A 17,788-nucleotide genomic window follows, 5' to 3' on the forward strand; every position below is an offset into this window, starting at 1 on the left:
TCGTTTGTGTCAGTTTTGTGTACAGCAGCACAAGGACACGTCATGGGGAAAGCCATGCATTGCTGAGCAGGTATTGCCATTTCTGCCATAACGAGCACATGTAAGAGAAAATGCGCTTTGATTCTTCTTATGCCTTCCACCCCTCCTGGGGCATAGGCCGCCAACAAGGGTTCTCCAGGTGTCCCCAAGAGCTGAGATTGCTTGGGTGTTAATGTGTTCCAGCAGCACACACATATCACAGCACAACACTCACACCAGCGTCACTTACTGCCCACGTCAGCAGTTTCATAACACTTGAAATACCCACTTAAATGCTGAGCAGCTAGGCACAGAACTAAGTTTATACACTAGATATTCTCTCTTTCTTTCTTAATACATACACTTATTCATTTGGCAGACGCGTTTTCCAAAGCAGTGTACACTGTTAGGGTTACGGTTATTACAGATACAAGCTTACAATTATTTACCCATTTAGACGGCATTTTTACCGAAGGAATTTTTAGGGTAAGTACCTTGCTCAAGGGTGCTACAGCCGGAGGTGGGGATCAAACCTGCAACCTTTGGATCCAAAGGCAGCAGCTGTAACACTCCACTACCAGATGTGATATATGCACTCACATGCTCTCAGATTCTCTCTCAGCTGCTCTCTGGCACACACAAGCACACACACTAACAAGCAGTGTGACAAGCCCTGTGAAAACAGCAATATGACACATCTACCTGCAGCTCAGCCATATGAGCTAGGAGGTGATGAACGCATTTGCACACTTGGGACAGGCAGGGGATGGTGCACACCTTCTATGAGCACAATACAGATGCCATCCGTGGCCTTGATGACAAGAAGCACTCCTTGTGTTCCCTTCTTGACTCAGAAGTCACACAGCACATACATCTGAAGCACACCTCTTTCCAGTTGGGACCCATCTCAAGCTCTGTGCCATGCGAATCCATCTCTTTTCCAACCACCAGTACCCTCAAAGCTCAAAAACCAATTAAACTCAGGAGAGTGTCAGTGGTTTGAACCTACATTATTTATATATGAACTGGATGTGTAAGAAGGCAGCCGGCCTGTTTCGTCCAACAAAGACCTGAATTCTGATGCCTGTCGTTCTTTTTTTATGCTCCTGGATGCTGGGATTGCTTTAGTATGTATGTCTGCAACAGTAATCTACATAATTCAACACCAGAGGCATATACAGTTGCTATTGTTGAAATACAAAGTAGAAATGGACTGTCCTGCAGCACAGATGAAGTACTTGTGGTCAAAGGAGAATACGTGTCTGGGTCTTCTCCGCGACTGGATCTTATTCTAATAAGTCTGAATTAATTCACTTACTTTGTAATTGTTGAAATCTCCTCATATTTGGTTGCTGTCACTGAATTTAATGGCTTTCCTATTAATAGGCCGATTTCACTCATTTACATAAATGACAAAGTAAAAACCATCTGGGAATTAAACATCTTGCAGTGTTCAAAGACTACCACACTAATTACTAGTTTTACTGTTTTTTGTACAACACTGTTTTTAATCCATCACAAGATTATGTTCTCTCCTTCAAAGAAGGCCATGACAGTTTGTGTTAAGGTCTCTGAAAATAAAAATAAATGCCACATAAGGATGTGTCTAATTTTACGCTTACCGTTGGTTGTTCTCCAGTTCTCCAAAAAGAAATGCATTAGTATGCAATATTTCAGTTTATTTATGATGTGGTAATATGTACTATCATCACTGTTTAAACATTAAGCTCATGCACTCTTAGAATAAAAAAAAATCTAGAAGCCATGTACAGCTTCAATATATTCTGCAGAGCTGATACAAAGTTCTAAGCTAAAACATAAACCTCTTTGCTTGTAGAACCAGAGTAAACAGGATAGTAATAAATTTGTTTTAAATATTACAGGCTTTTGGAGGTGATGCTGACAATAATCATAGCCTTTGCTTGTACAATTTGTCCAAAGCATAGCAACTGCTTTAAAGTAAAAGAGATGATACATGGAGTATTTCTCTATATTGTCTGTTGCCTCTACTCAAAACAGTGTAAAACATGCACTGCAGCCATGAACACAGACATATGAAGATTATTACATGACAGTACATAGAGGCTACCTAGAATTATACCTAGAGTACATAGAATTATATACAGTAAAAGAGCTGTGTAACTTAATCCATCAGGCAGTTAATATTACAGTTTTGATGACCACACTTTGATCAATGCGGCAAAATTCTGCATTAATTCAGAAGTGATACTCTGAATCGACAAAGCATGAAGACATATAGAGATTATTTAAGTATCCCAATGTAACATTTAAAGAGGGTCAAACATAATTCTCAGGCTATACAAATAGTACACTTTTTTCCTATAGATGATTTATGATCAGTTTAACCTCCTCTGCCCCTCACCTTCATCATTATGGGCATATTGATCAAACTGGTCAAGGGTCATGTTTTCAAAAAAAAAAATAAATAAAAAGCACCGAAACCATAGAAAAGGGTGTAAAATCCAGACAGTGCATGGTTTTGCTTAGCAACAGATAACATGATGCAGTTCAAAACAAGTGAAAATGGTAATAACTACCTTGTTCAGAACAATATTACATTTTCATCAGTGATATGCCATCAAAAATGTCCCAAGGAGATATAATGGCAGCTTCACCGGAATTTGTTCCATGCTGCTGTACCCTGCTAACAGGGATTCAATACTGCATACGAGCTGTTTCTGCAAAGCAGGTCCCCTTATTAAAAACACCTCCCTGAGGCACAGTGAAGAAAACCACACAATACCTGCTACAACAACAAATTCACATCTACAGCTGTAAAGCAGCCCTTGACATTATTCTAAGCTGTAACATTACTTTGCAATGGACCATTATTTATTTATGAAACCAATGCCATCCAGGAAAATGGAACGATATTTCAAATTTCTTGTCTAGCTTGCCAGGTTTTGTGTAACAGATCGAGTGTAGAGTATAGTATATTTATATAGGTAAACAATGTGGTTTATAATGAACCCTTTAAAAAGCAAGTAGAAAGCCATAAAAAATAATCCTTCATTTTAAATACCAGAATAAGGTAACAGTGCTATAACTGTTCAATATCACCATTTCACTGTAAAAAAAACCTTGCATTATGTTCTAAAGGGTGAAGAATGATTATGGGCTTTGCTGCATAAGGCCTTGTGCAGAATGTAAGGATGCAGTACATATTGACCTATGAGTCCCACTTCCAGGTAAAAATGCTTCAGTGCTAACATGTGCTATACCCTATTTCCATCAAATTCTATGTTTCCATCCAGAAAGTACATTATGAAGATCTTCTGTATTTAAAAAAACACTGCTTTTTAAATACACCGTGTTATGGTTGACAACATAAAATAGCAGACTTCTAACTCAAACTCATGCTGCAAATATGACTTCCACGAATAAATATGAAAGGGCACAGCGTAAGTCTACTAATAATCTCACAGTAACGGAATCAATGCTTCATGAAACAGCTCCAGAGACATGTGGTGCAGCGGAGGCTGGACATTAATGTGTTTGTGCTGCAAATTTAACTCAGGATTAACTTTAATTAAAAGTAAATGTACATAAACAACACTTTTATCTTGCACTGGGTTGTGCCAGACAGACATTTCCTGCCAGCTGCTGTCATTACAGAAATTAAAACTGAAATGAGCAGCCAAGAAAAATCATAAATCCGGGGAAATCTGAATGTCTACACATTTATTTTCATTAGGTGGTCATGTGTACACTATGCTCAAAAGCAGCTTATACTATGTGTTAATGATGAATTATCATAGAAGGCTTTCAGATAACTCCTGTTGCTATATATACGTGTGTGTGTGTGTAGTAAGAAAGACTAAAATCATTGGCTTCACAGCTACTGCAGCTGCAAATTCTCTTCAGCAGACTGCAATATGTCAAGGAGCTATACCTACCATTTACCAGCGTGCCAGTAGTCTGCGGTACTGAATTATTTTCGATGCCTTTCCACAGCAGCAGAAAGTGGTCCTTCAGCCACGGCTTATTTTTCTGCTTTGTAAATGCTTTTTTTTTTTTTTTTCTTTTCACAAAAGCCATTTTACAGATTTTACACATTTACATTTATTCATTTAGCTTATGTGTTTCTCCAATGCGACTTGCAGTGTTAGTTTACCTACAGATACTTATTGATTACTCATTCAGAAAACCGGTTACTTTTAAAGTCCTTGTTACATTACATTTACACTTATTTAGCAGACACTTTTCTCCAAAGCAACTTCCAATGAACTCTATGTAGTGTTACCTGAAAACCGATTGCCCTAAACACTGTAGAAATCTGCACGAAAGCAACATCTCGTCAGCACTACCTTTCCACTACGATTTCAACACTCACCTTCGTCTTGACTTTATTTTCACTCCATTGGCATCAAAGGTCATATAGCATAAGAAATACTCTTAAATGCTTAACAGTCCACACACACACACACACACACACATTTTCAGAACCGCTTGTCCCATACGGGGTCACGGGGAACCGGAGCCTACCCGGCAACACAGGGCGTAAGGCCGGAGGGGGAGGGGACACAACCAGGACGGGACGCCAATCCGTCGCAAGGCACCCCAAGCGGGACTCGAACCCCAGACCCACCGGAGAGCAGGACTGCGGTCTAACCCACTGCGCCACCGCACCCCCATTAACAGTCCACATTCAAAATTAAAAATGAAGTCAAAGTGGACAAGTTCCCAAATGGTTTCTCAACATAATGTTAAATCACAGAACTGCAGACTGCTACTTGGTGATCCATGTTGTACGTTAGAAGAATGTAACACCTGCCAAACACATCTTTCAGAAGAAATTTGATCTATTTATATTCTACAGTCAAAAGGCTTTCATCTTGTCTGTTAAAGTCAAGCTTTTTTATTCCGCACACTCAAAGGAGGAAGCACCAAGTTCTATTCAAAGACACTAGTGTCAGATTTCCTTTAGACCCCCTGCGCCTAAACAGAAGTGACAAGCTGAATCACCACTGCTTCAAAATTTAGGAACGAGACAAAACTTTGGCAAAGTTCACAGCACTTGTTATGAATTATTCATGAGGAGAAATTACAGTTCTTGTAGGAGTTAGACCTCATATTCCTCCAAGTTGCACCAGGCCTCACCATCTGATCACACTCAGCAATTTGTCAGCAAAAGAGGACTCTTTGTTCACTGGGTAACATTCATCACTCTCTGTGATGAAGATCACCCCGTTCTCAGAGAAGAAGAGCAGTGACTCTTTTTGTAAAACAGAGAGCAATCCACTAAGACTCAGTGCTACCTGCCCTGGGTTCCACTACCTCATCTAACATGCATGCAGTCCCAGACAAACTTCAGATCATATTTTTTTGCTTCAGGATCCCTTTTGGGAATGAATGAATGAATTTTAAAATTAAAGATTTATTTGGGTTACACCCACAGACTCATTTCAGTAACAGCATGTTTGCCTCTCTTTGTAAAATATACTTTTACCTGAGTAGCGTGTTCCACCAAGAGCAGGGCTGGCCCACTCTACTTCTCATTGAGTGCCAAGTAACTTTGCATTCTTTCCAGCTAAGCCCTTAATTACATCCTTGTTCAGGATACTGAGGTGTATAACAATTTGCTTTTACACACAAAGTGAAAATAAGTGTACTTTAAATTCCATGGACAAGTTGCTTATCTTACTAATAGCAGCAAAAATAACAACCAACCAATGTCTACAATTACTCATCCTGAGAGGGGTCGCAGTGAACCGAAGCCTACCTGGCAACACAGGGCGCAAGGCTGAAAGAGGAGAGGACATGCCCAGGATGGGACGTCAGTCCACTGCAAGGCACCCCGAGCAGGGCTCGAACCCCACACCCACCACACAGCAGGACCTGGCCAAACCCACCATGCCCCCCCGCTGCAAAAATTAAAAAAAACATTTATAAAACAGAGGAATAGAACAGGAGACAAGCTTGTTTCTCATATTATGTTGCATGAATATGAGAAACATAATAAAGATAAATGCTTGCCATATAAACACAAATGCATGTTTCTCATTTCTCAGTTGCTGAGAACCCATGTGTCCACACATCTGCGTCTCTAAAGTGAGATATATATCCCATGTTTAATAATGAATTTTTTTTTTTTTTAGGAAACCTTCAGTAATCTACTCTATTATGTGTATAATTTTTATCATTGCTCATTGTAATCAGTACTGTTTTCTTAAAAAACTATACTTTAGCAAATAGTTTGTTACGGCCCTTATGAGATAAAACAATGATCTTTCATACTAACATTAAACAACCTGTGCTAATTCTGTCCATATTTATATAATCAGGAGATATTTTGGTGTTTTTAGGTGACAATGACTGAGGACCAGGGTATGCTTTTTAAAATCTTAGTAATTTCTTGCCGAATTTATAAGAATCTGATTTACAAGCAATATTCATGAAAATATTACACTAGAAACTTTGAAATCCATTATTTAAGACAATGTGTTTGTTATAGCAGAGGGCGCAGCGGCGGGTTGGACCGTGTCCTGGTCTCCAGTGGGTCTGCAGTTCAAGTCCCACTTGGGGTGCCTTGTGATAGACTGGTGTCCCGTCCTGGGTGTGTCCCCCTCCCCTTCCAGCCTTATGCCCTGAGTTGCCGGGTTAGGCTCCGGTTCCCTGCAACCCCATATGGGAGAAGTGGTTCAGAAAGTGTGTGTTTGTTATAACAATGTTGAAAAATTACTAAATAAAAGGTATTCAGAAAAAAAATACACTATCAGTAAGCAATGCCAATATGAGAACTTAATTCTAGATATCATTTAAAAGAACCATTTTATGTGGCCAAATTTCCTTTTTTAATAACACAAAGTATTTGACATGACCAGAATGAAAAACAGTAAGGGGAGGGAAAAAAAAAAAACAAAAAAAAAACAAAACAAGACTGACACATGAACATCAGATGAGATGAACTTGAACACTTTTATACAGGTTGTTCCAGTCTGAATGTTTATATAGCACAGAACAAATTCAAAGTTTGGTGAACTTTGTTGGAATTCATCTTTTTTTCAGACAAGTCTTGGTTCCTTGGAGTGTTTTAAATTTTGAATAAAGGTTTTTATTTCTGTTCTGCAGAATTTGATCAAGTGGCATCGATCACTGACATGTACAGCTCCAGTCACAGTTGCTATAGCTAATCTCTCTCAAACTTCTATTGAAAAGAAAAAAAAAAAAAAAATTAATAATTTGTTTTAAAGAAAAAACAAAGAAATGGCCTCTCTCTCTCTCTCTCAAAATGCTTTGTTTATTTGTGCAAAGCTTGTTCTTTTCCAAAAATATAAACCTGAGCATACTGGCAAGTTGCAAACAAAATCAGCTTTAAACGAGATAATGATGTGGAGAGTACAATCAAAATGCAATCTGTGTGTACACAGCCATCCAATTTCTCACAATTAATCCAGCTGAAAAGGCACTCTGCTAAATCTAGCTACCATAAACAATGATAGCTGGTGGCAAATGCTTTTTTCTTTTCTGTATCTTTAAGCTTTGGAAAATTGAGCATATTTGGATGAAATTACCTACATAAACCCTATTTAAATGACAAGCGTAGGTGCTAAAAGTGGCTCGTATGGACAATTTGATGAAACAGGTTGAAGACAAAGCTTTGTTGAGAACAATGCATGTCTCTGCAGATTGCGAAGGTCCAATTTTTGAAGGAATTTTGAGGTTCAGTTCTTAATCCAGCCACTAAGAGTAAGAGAACCTTGCAAAAAAGGTGACGCAAAGTTTCGCAGTGAAGGAGTAAGTACTCTAGCAAGGCCATCCTCAGTCATTTGTGCTTGCTATTCCATATGATTTAGTGTAGTAATATTAACACTTCCAATTTCCATGACATGTAGGGACTGAGAAAACAAATAGTCTCTGAGAAATGTGTTCCACTGTCTTTTGAAGCAACCGTCTGTTCGTGTGGAAGTGAACTGTGCTCATTTGCTTATTTTGTCCCTACAACATACAGAGGAAACATGTGGTATCATCTGTTGAACCAGAATGTTTGACTGCAAATACCGCAAAAGGTATCTGCCAAAAAAATCCCATTCCTAGCATCTCATTTTCAAGATCTCCATTGCAAGACTCATCAAGGTATAACGTAAAGTGTTAAGGAACACCTTGGGCTTCACAAATCTTTATTGATTTCTAGAAGAAGCAATGACAGTGTTCTCTGTTTAACTGACATATCTTTCAATGAATCACTTGCTGAGTACGACATGTTTACATAGAAGAAATTTACCTAGTGAGAGAATGTATATTGTTCTTTTATTCAATTATAGATTAAAATAGTTTTCATTCTTTAAAAAAAACTTCAGCAGTACCCATTCAATTTCTTGACTGTAAACTTTTGCATGATTAAGGAAATGATCTAACAAATCAAATAACTTGGTAATAAATTGTAAAAAATTAAGCAATTACACAACATGAGTATAAATAAAAACGTGCTATCACAGGCAGAATCATGATTTGAAATTTAAATGAGCATTTAAATATGTACTTATGATGTATTTGTTCAGTTTTCTTGGAAACTCAGTACAGTGCAGCAGCAGTAGCTCTTCAACAAATCACTAATTTGATACTGTTAGCAAAAGCTGGTGTATACATACATGCTGTATGTTATTTACTGTTGATTTATGGATTCAACTTATTAGCGCTCACATTTTCATTTAAATAAGAAATGGTTCCTAAAATGTGTAGGTTTCATGTTAATTATTTGTGGCATATTAAGAAAAAGTATAGTTTGAAGCATGGTTCTACAAATACTTGAACTCCATATTTTGTAGCTTTTCATATATATACACACACACACACACACACACACACACACACACACACACATTTTCTGAACTGCTTGTCCCATTCAGGGTCGCAGGGAGCCAGAGCCTAACCTGGCAACACAGGGCATAAGGCTGGAGGGGGAGGGGGACACACCCAGGACAGGATTGCCAGTCTGTCGCAGGGCACTCCAAGCAGGACTTGAACCCCAGACCCACCGGAGAGCAGGACCTGGTCCAACCCATTGCACCACCGCGACCCCCATTGTAGCTTTTCATGAATCTTTATTTTACAAATGAGTCCATATGAGCTGATTTAGAAATGAACTGATTCACTTATGACCTTTGCTGACATAGGTCTAAAAAAAGATGTATACAATGGCTATAGATGATCAGATGTAAAGGTTCTCTAGTCTAAAGCAATAGCCCGAAAACAACACATCATTAGGTCTCGGTACATGAGTCATGAGAAGCTCAATTTTTGTAGATGTTTGTTTCAATTACATATTGCGAATTCCAGCAGTAAAGCTATAACGACGGACAAGTCAGCTAATAAGTACAAGTTTCAGATCTTGAAAACCTTATAAGCATTTTACAAGAAGAAATGTGGGTGAGAGCAGTTTGAACACTTTTAGGATGGTAGGCACCTCTGGCACCTTCAGGATTGCAAGCACTGGGGAAAGGGGTGGCAAAAACAGGGTTTTGATCCCCTCCTTACCTCCCCATCCTTGAATACAAGTGTGTTCCCTGAAACTCAGTGCACTGCATTACTGCTGCATTATCCCCTATTCCAGGCCAAAACCCTGCAACTCTGATCTCCTTGTCATAACATAAGCAAAGGTTTAGCACAGCCTAAGCAAAAAAAAAAAAAAAACTGGTAGAGCCTGTTCCTTTGGAGGCCGTGCCAGTGGCTTTAAGAGTTCCTCTTAACACTGAACGCTGTCTCCACATTTGACAGATCCACTTTTAATTGCAGAGACTCTATCTCTGCCGTCCAGAGAAGCCGTGGTGCTGCAGTCAGCAGTCCATGGCCCTCATCTCCATTTACTCCAGCCCCTGTGTCACAGTACAGAATTCCCCTTGAGGTGCAGCACTTCCAGGCGCTATCCACGCCACACATAGGAGATCAGTGTTCTACTCACTGTGAAGTCCTTTGTGGTGGCTATTAACAATTCTGAGTGCTTTTAACCAGAGAAATTCATGTTACACAAGGTCTTTTCAAATTACCCTTATGCTATAATCCAAAATGTATTCTGTACTTTCAAGGTGTGAGTTTTGACATGTTCAAAACTTGTGCTAACGGAACCAACTTCCACACTTTCTCAGTCAGCCTGCCCTTCTTATTTTTCAAGAAATAAATGTTTTGAAATCAGGGATATGCCAAAACAAGTGGTGTCACGCACTGCCGAGTTTTGTTGTGCATACCAAATCAAAAATCAACCCAAAATAACCCTAGAGATACTATCACAGACCACAACACAACAATTTAAACATGCAGCAATAACCTCAGAAATGTCAACTGGATAATTACAAGAGCTTCTGACTCTGTATTGTATCGCATAGCTCCATATGCAAGCAGAGAAGGGTCTCCTGAAATGGACCTGTCAGATGTGATTCTCTGCAGAGAATCTCAGGAGGGCAGGAGCCATGCCATTTCAAGCCAACAACAAAGGGACGCAAAGGCGCTGGCCAACAGACCACCCCCGTCCCACTCCTGTCCAAACGTCTCACCCACACAGGCACACTCAAATGCTATCTGTGAGCCTGTGGAGAGAAGAGACACAGAAAACAGAGAGAAGAGAAACTGCGAGACTTCTAAAGTTCTGTTGGCAGCAATACTGCCCAATTTGCTTTGTTTCTCCTTTATTTCATCACAGTTGGGTGGTTTTTTTTTTGGAAATGACCAGAAACCTCAGCCACACTCCTACCATCCAGACTGTTTTCAGGGAGTTCTTTAAAAAATCATGTATGACAGCTTTCTGTGTCTCCTGTGCCGCTGTGGGTAGTTCTCCAGCTACGTGCACGTGCATTAGAAATATGAACTTGAGACGGGTTACGACAATCCAATAAATTCTACGTGGATTTAACACACACTATTCTCACTGCCTAAGATACAACAATTACTTATCAGGGATGAGCAGCTGTTTTAATGAATGTATGAGGTATTAAATTATCTAGGCTTGTGGTACAGTCCACATTTCATGTGTTTTTTTTTTTTGTGGACTTTCTCTTCATTTGTAAGCACGAATCCCCATGCCTGTACTGCGATGAAAGCAATAAGTCTAAGTTCAAATAAATTAGCATTGCGGTTGATTTAGCTGATGCGTGACTCGCGGAGGTATGACATGAAATACTGAGAGACAAGGTTGCAGTTAGGAGACATTTCAGAGCAGGTTATAATCAATATTGCTTAAAACACTTTCTTTGCCCCACACAGGACTCCACAGCAATTTTTAAGGTGAGGGTAAATAACAGCATAAATTGTGTATGACGGCACACAAGATTGTGGCAGCAAATATACAGAAGATCCTGTTTTATGGATTCCCACGAACACAAAGAAGTAGTTAATAATAGCGGAAGAGTCACCCAACAGGCAGAAAGAGAACCTGGGGTTCACGATCTCCGTGTGTCCAGCAGGTAATTGCAGCTAACTCACAGGAAATGAGAGGCTGTCCTGTTTCCCCGCACAATGCTTCGCTTTATGGCCCACCAGGCTGCTTTCTGATTATAATCTCTTCAATACTATAGGATGGCTGCAAACCCAGTTATGTTATCGGTGCAACTCTGATACACACCTTCAATAAAAGATAATGGAAATGACAACAAGATTTACCTCATTCATTGTAACAGACCGGGAGTGATGGCGCCCTGTGAGACTGTAGCAATCTTTCTGAATCCAATTACATGACGCAGAGCTGCAACTTATCCCTGTTGTTTAGCCTAAATGATCTCAGGCAGGAAAAAGCACCCCAACATGCTGATGTAATCTCTCAATAAATGTGCTGCTCATGTTGGTCTACAGCACACATCTACTGTATTTCTAGGAAAATAGTAATCCTTCCTGCAAATGACTGTAGTGTGAAATAAATAAATAAATGAAATAAAAATTGCACTCTGTACATTTGGGAAATGCAGAATATGTAACAAATATTACCTATGCTGCATGATTTTGAAATGGATTTATTATGCTCCACATTTAAGGGCTCTTTCCTAAGTCAACGTCTTGTTACAGTGTCTTCTACACAAATAATATATTTGTTTGACAGTGGTTTGTTGCAGTCCCTGTGGTCATTGAGCAACCTAGGATACATATAGTTAGGGAATTTTGTGCAACACACAACACACTGTCCGCTTCATAGAGGATGAATATAGACACATGCTTTCTCCAGTACCTGCATTGTGAGCTGCCTGCTTCTTTTACTTTTACAGCTTGAAAGATCCTGTAAACAACAGGGAGAAAAAGAACCAAAACTATTACACCACAGAAGCATTGGCCAAATTGTGTTTCCTGGCCATCCTTACCAGAAGGCAAATGTGGCACACTGGGGACTCACTGCAGACAACATGACATTTACCCAGGTGCTGATGTATTTTGATAACAGTAGTTCTAAGATCAGACTTTACAGTATAGATTCTATTCACTATTATAACAGTCTAATACCTGTTTTTTTTTTTTTTTTTAAACTCGTTTTATTACATTAATGTCAACGCTATAATATTCAGCAGGTACCATATAGCTGAAGTTGGCAGAATCTCAGCCTTAGCTTTCACCTGTCATGACAATCAGTTTCACAAATGTCACTCCAGCTGTTACCAGCCATACTGCCTTTCAGCCTAGGGAAACAGATGTTTTCCTGACCTGGATTTCACTTTGCTTGAATCATATTCCATATATGTAATAAACTTACAGTGATATCTGTATATTTTAGTTAGTGATGCAATTTAATAAATAATTGTGCCAAATTTGACTCAAGCGATGTTTGTTATTGTTATTTCAATGTACAAGCGGTGGATCAGTGGTTCCCATTTGCATGTGAAAAACTCAATGGCATTCTAGGAATATTGCGGGCTCTGTGATATAATCTGAAAATGACATAACTATGGACCTAAAACAGAATCCCTCCACAGATCTCATTATTGTCTCTCTCAAGTCTTTAATAAAGCCTCAGAGTGCAAACAATTTTGTACCAGAATATATTATTATTAGGAAATATTTTGCAGCCTCATGGGATGATAAGTGTGATTCAGCTTTGGGGGAGTCACATTTGAAAGCCAGGTACGTGAGAAAGGAGAAGACAGAGCAGAAACATGACTAAGACAATGGCAAAGGATGAAGTGGAACTGATTCAGTTCTCTATTCAGTGCCCCTCTCTCATTCAGTGCTCCTTCACAAAAACAACTGACAGACTCTGGGTAAACCCTGCATTCCAACTATGGGCTGAGCATGGCAGTCAACTAGCTCTTATTGAAGCTGGTTCGTGAAAAATCGACACAGGTAGAGTCATGTTGTTTTAATTTCTTAGACACTGCAAAAATGCAGTTTCATTTATCCAAAACCCAAAAGCAGAACAGAATAATGTTTGCTTCCAAATGATGTTGCAGAGTTCTGATTTTTAAGCAATTTGTTTCAGTAATGTGGTAGAGGGAAGAGTAATAAAGTCAAAGTGAACTCTTGGTAGACAGATGATTAACCATTGCCTCCTCCTGTGCATGTATTTTAACTGGTGGAGAAGAGCCATGCAAACACAGGATGCACATCCAAACTCCACACTAGCAGATTGAACCATAGATCTAAAACCACAGCCCAGGCTATGTGGAGCACTGTGGCTACTCACGGAGCCACTGTGCAGAATGCAGAATTCACAAAACACATTGGAATAATTTTTTTTAAACCATCTAGTTTCAACTCTTTTGCCTTGCACCATTCTCCATAGACGACTTTCTCAACCATACAAGCTTTTATCCCATTTCTTTAGGAAAGCATTTTTCTGACCTTTATGGATGGAATTAAGGGTCTCCCATTTACATTTCCCATTTACAATTTTTGAAGCTCACACGGCACAGTAACAAGAAACTTGGGAGATAGGCAAAAGAATCACTTCTTTGAAGAGAAGAACAGGGCATTACATGTCAAGTTCAAGGAAATACCATATTTTTCAGGTACTGCTAGAGGCTTTTAACAGTAGGGCCAGGGGGCATAGTCATTATAAAACTCAATCCTATACACAATAGGATAAATTCAGAACTTTGTTACATACAGATGATGGCTTTGGAGAACTTACATTTTTATACAATGGTATTAATAAAAATGGAAGAAGTAGGTTTTTATGCCATTTAATGTGACCGATAAAGAACAGAAGAAAAGAGCTTGAGAATATAGAGCTTTAGTAAAATTCTTGTAGATAAGCAGCATACCATTCTTATGGGCCAAAAGGAATACGTTACAAAGTCTGTGAAATAGACTACTGACAAAACTAATCTTGCAGCAGAAGAACTGCTGCTTCTTCTGATATGATATCTGATCACCTCCATCACCTCAATGTCCATCTGTTTATGTAGTCAAAGCAATAAACTGGCACATTACCAGTGATGGAAAAAAGAAAGCACACTCTTTGAATTATATAATTTTGTATATTAGCACAAAATTAACCCTATTTTAGTTCTCACCAAATCTTAACAGTAAATAAGTCTAAACTCTTGTGAAAAAAAAAAACACAGATAAAATCAACCGATTTTAAGTTGTCATTATTTATTCAACCAAAATAAATCAACTGCTATAAATGCACTCTTACTGTATCCATATAAAAAAATGGTTGCTAATATAATGTACAAGATTAATAGATGACCAGTACATGCTACCACATAGCAGAAACTAGCCACCACATCTGCAACATTTACATTTGTGTTTGTATAGCAAGTTTACAAAAGCTATCTGTGACGAAGAGAACCAAATGCTGAAGGTGAATAATCTAGGATGGGTTATGAGGTTTAGAAATCCAAACTATATAAATTTAGCTAAAAGAGCAGATTCAAGACTGTTGGAAATCAACCAGGGAGTGGGTGTTTCAGTAGATTTACTACAAGATTAGATCACTGCTCAGATAAATTGCCAGAAAACCACTAGATGCATCTAGAGATCGACAGGCTTGCATCAACATATTAACTGTTTAAGTTCATGACTTCACAATTAGTAAAACATTGAACAAGTGTGACTATCGTGGAGGGATAGAAAAATAACCTTTCCAGCTAAGATGGGCATAGCAGAAAGGCTTTTGTTTCCAAAATTACACCTAAAACAATCACATGCATTAAGGGTATTTGTCCTCTGGAGAAATGAGACCGAAAGTCATCAAGCATTGTGGTGTAGGTTTGATTACTTGGAGCTGTTTTGCAGTCATAGGACCTGGATGTCTAACAGTTATACACAGAGTACACCATGCATTCATATCTGTATCAGTGGTCGTAAACACACCAGTAAATCTATGAAAGGATGACTGAAACAAAGGTTTTGGAATGGCAAAGTCAAACTGCAAGTCTCAATCCATTTGACATGTTGCGGTGGCAGCTTAAAAAGATTCACAAAAACATCAAATCATCAAAAACTGAAGAAGTTCTGTAAAGAGGAGAGAGAATTTTCTTTGGTAATGAAAGAATGCTGATCAAAGATGTCATTGAGAAAATGATTTAAAGTTATTGTTCGACAAGTCACTAAAGTACGGGCTGCCCCTTTTTAAATAGCTTTTTTAAATTATTTTTGGTTGAACAATGACAAAGTGAAATCTGTTATATGTTGGTTAAATTTATTTTCTTTTAGGGCTTGGTGAGGAATATGGTGCAGCTTAGCAATGTTCCAATACGCAAAGGCATAAAACAGATTTTTCTTTTCTTTTTCACGTGACTGTAAACGTTTATAACATACAGAAGCTAGCCTCACTTTTCGTTCAGAAGTATTTGTAAAGGTAATGGGTTAGGCTGTCAACTTTTTCAATTTACTTCCCTTTTGGTCTCTTAAGAAAAAGGCAAGCTTTAGCTCCCGGCTAAGTTAATGACCACATGAAGACCTCGGAACTGTAGTTTGACTCCTTATGTGAGCTGCCCCAGGGCATGGGAATTGTACGGGGGCTGGGAACCTGCATATACAACTCGTACACGCTCACGCACACACAAACCTCCTCTGGTGCCTCTACAGCCGCACTGTTCTGGCTCTCTCAACTGCCGTCTTGTGAAAACCCCATTATTTACCTCTTCAGTGTATTCAGTCTTCCCACAGATGGCAACTCGAAGACTAATTCTGCCCTGGGTTTGTCATTGTGGTAAGCTTTCGGAATGAAGTGCCGATCACGTCCATTCAGCCACCACAAAGGGCATTGGGGAAGTCTGCCCCTCACGTGTCCACATCCGAGATTCTCCAAAATCTGTTCTCTGCATCATAGTATTTCTTAAAGGGAGCACTTTGTGGCATAAGCCATTTTCAATGTAAGAATATATATCAGCTTCCCCACATGCATGAAAGCATGCACACACAGACTGTGGACTCGCTGAATATTATAGTAAAGTACAGCTCACTTGTCCTTGTGGTATAGAATGCCTTCCGACATTTTACGCCAGACTGGAGTCTAAATGCCCACGATGAATTCAACAGTCAGGTGGCCATCGCCCCTGGAACCCCATTGCTGCAACCGATGACTTGACAAAATACTGAAATTTGAAAAAGGATTTATGTTTCATAAATCAAATGGTATCCCTGAATTTCTCATTCAGGCAAATGGGAAAGCAGAGTACTGTAGCTTGATGACACTTTGGAAAGAAATTTATGTCTCAAACTTTGTCTTCATTTTTCAAGATAAGTACAAAGTGCCGTTACCAGATTATTTATAAAGCTGCAGTGTCCTTAAAGGGCAATGTATAAACAAAACACATTTGTATAGGGATGATGCAAACAACTGTAGGTAAACCAAAAAAGAGAAAAGTTCAGTCAATTTATGGAAAAAGTAACCTGTAACTAGAAAACTGGAAAAAAGTCACATCTCATAAATTTACTATTGAAGAATAGACAGTTTGTACTATTCTGAAGCAAAATTCACCCAAGGAGCTCTTCACAATCTCATGAATTACTGGACCTTTATCAAAGCTCCATAACAAATAATTCCAGACTGTGGATAACTGAACTTCTAGAACATCAGACAAAAGATTGTCTAGTGCCCAGACATGGGGAACATTGAAGAAAGATTATTAAATTCATAAGTTGGGTTATATACAAAAGAGGAAATTCATTTTACAGCACTGTGACTAAAGTACATTCTGTCCATCTTAAACAATGCAGATTATTTTTCACATGATTATACATATGACAAAGATGTGTGGAGTAAACTGTACAGATTAAGAAATAATATTATCAGTTGAGGTTAAGATGCCTCACAAATGCTAGGCTCTGAATTTGGATGTGAGTTCGGCTCAGACTCAGTCTGAGTGGAGTTTGAATATTCTCCTTATGTTTCCACATCTTTCTTCCCATGGTACAAAGATGTGAGTTTCAGGTAAAATGGTGAGTGGTTCTTAGTGTTGTGTGTGTGTGTCAGTGAATCAGAGTGTGATTGTCCTGTGACAGACTGGCTATTAGGCTCTGCAGTGAGTCCTCGCATTGCCAGGATGGGGTCACCTCTTAATGACTGAGTAGTACTGAGATCCTGTGTGCTATCTCAGCATACCTTGCGCCACCTCACCTCACCCTACTATCGCTTGTATAAATACACTTGCTTATTTACCTACTTATTTCCTTTCCTTTGTTGCCTTTTAAACCATGCAGGTGGTCGCTATGAGTCAAACTGTACTCAGTGGCACTTCCATCCATCATTTATCAACCCAAGTTATTCCTGTACATAAATTATATACTGATTTATCCCTGTGCCCTTAATGTATGTCTGTACGTATATTTATGTATATGTATGTTGTATATTGCATGCTGCTGCAACCAAACAGAATATCCCTCT

Source organism: Scleropages formosus, chromosome 2, assembly GCF_900964775.1.
Source record: "Scleropages formosus chromosome 2, fSclFor1.1, whole genome shotgun sequence".
Taxonomy (NCBI): domain Eukaryota; kingdom Metazoa; phylum Chordata; class Actinopteri; order Osteoglossiformes; family Osteoglossidae; genus Scleropages; species Scleropages formosus.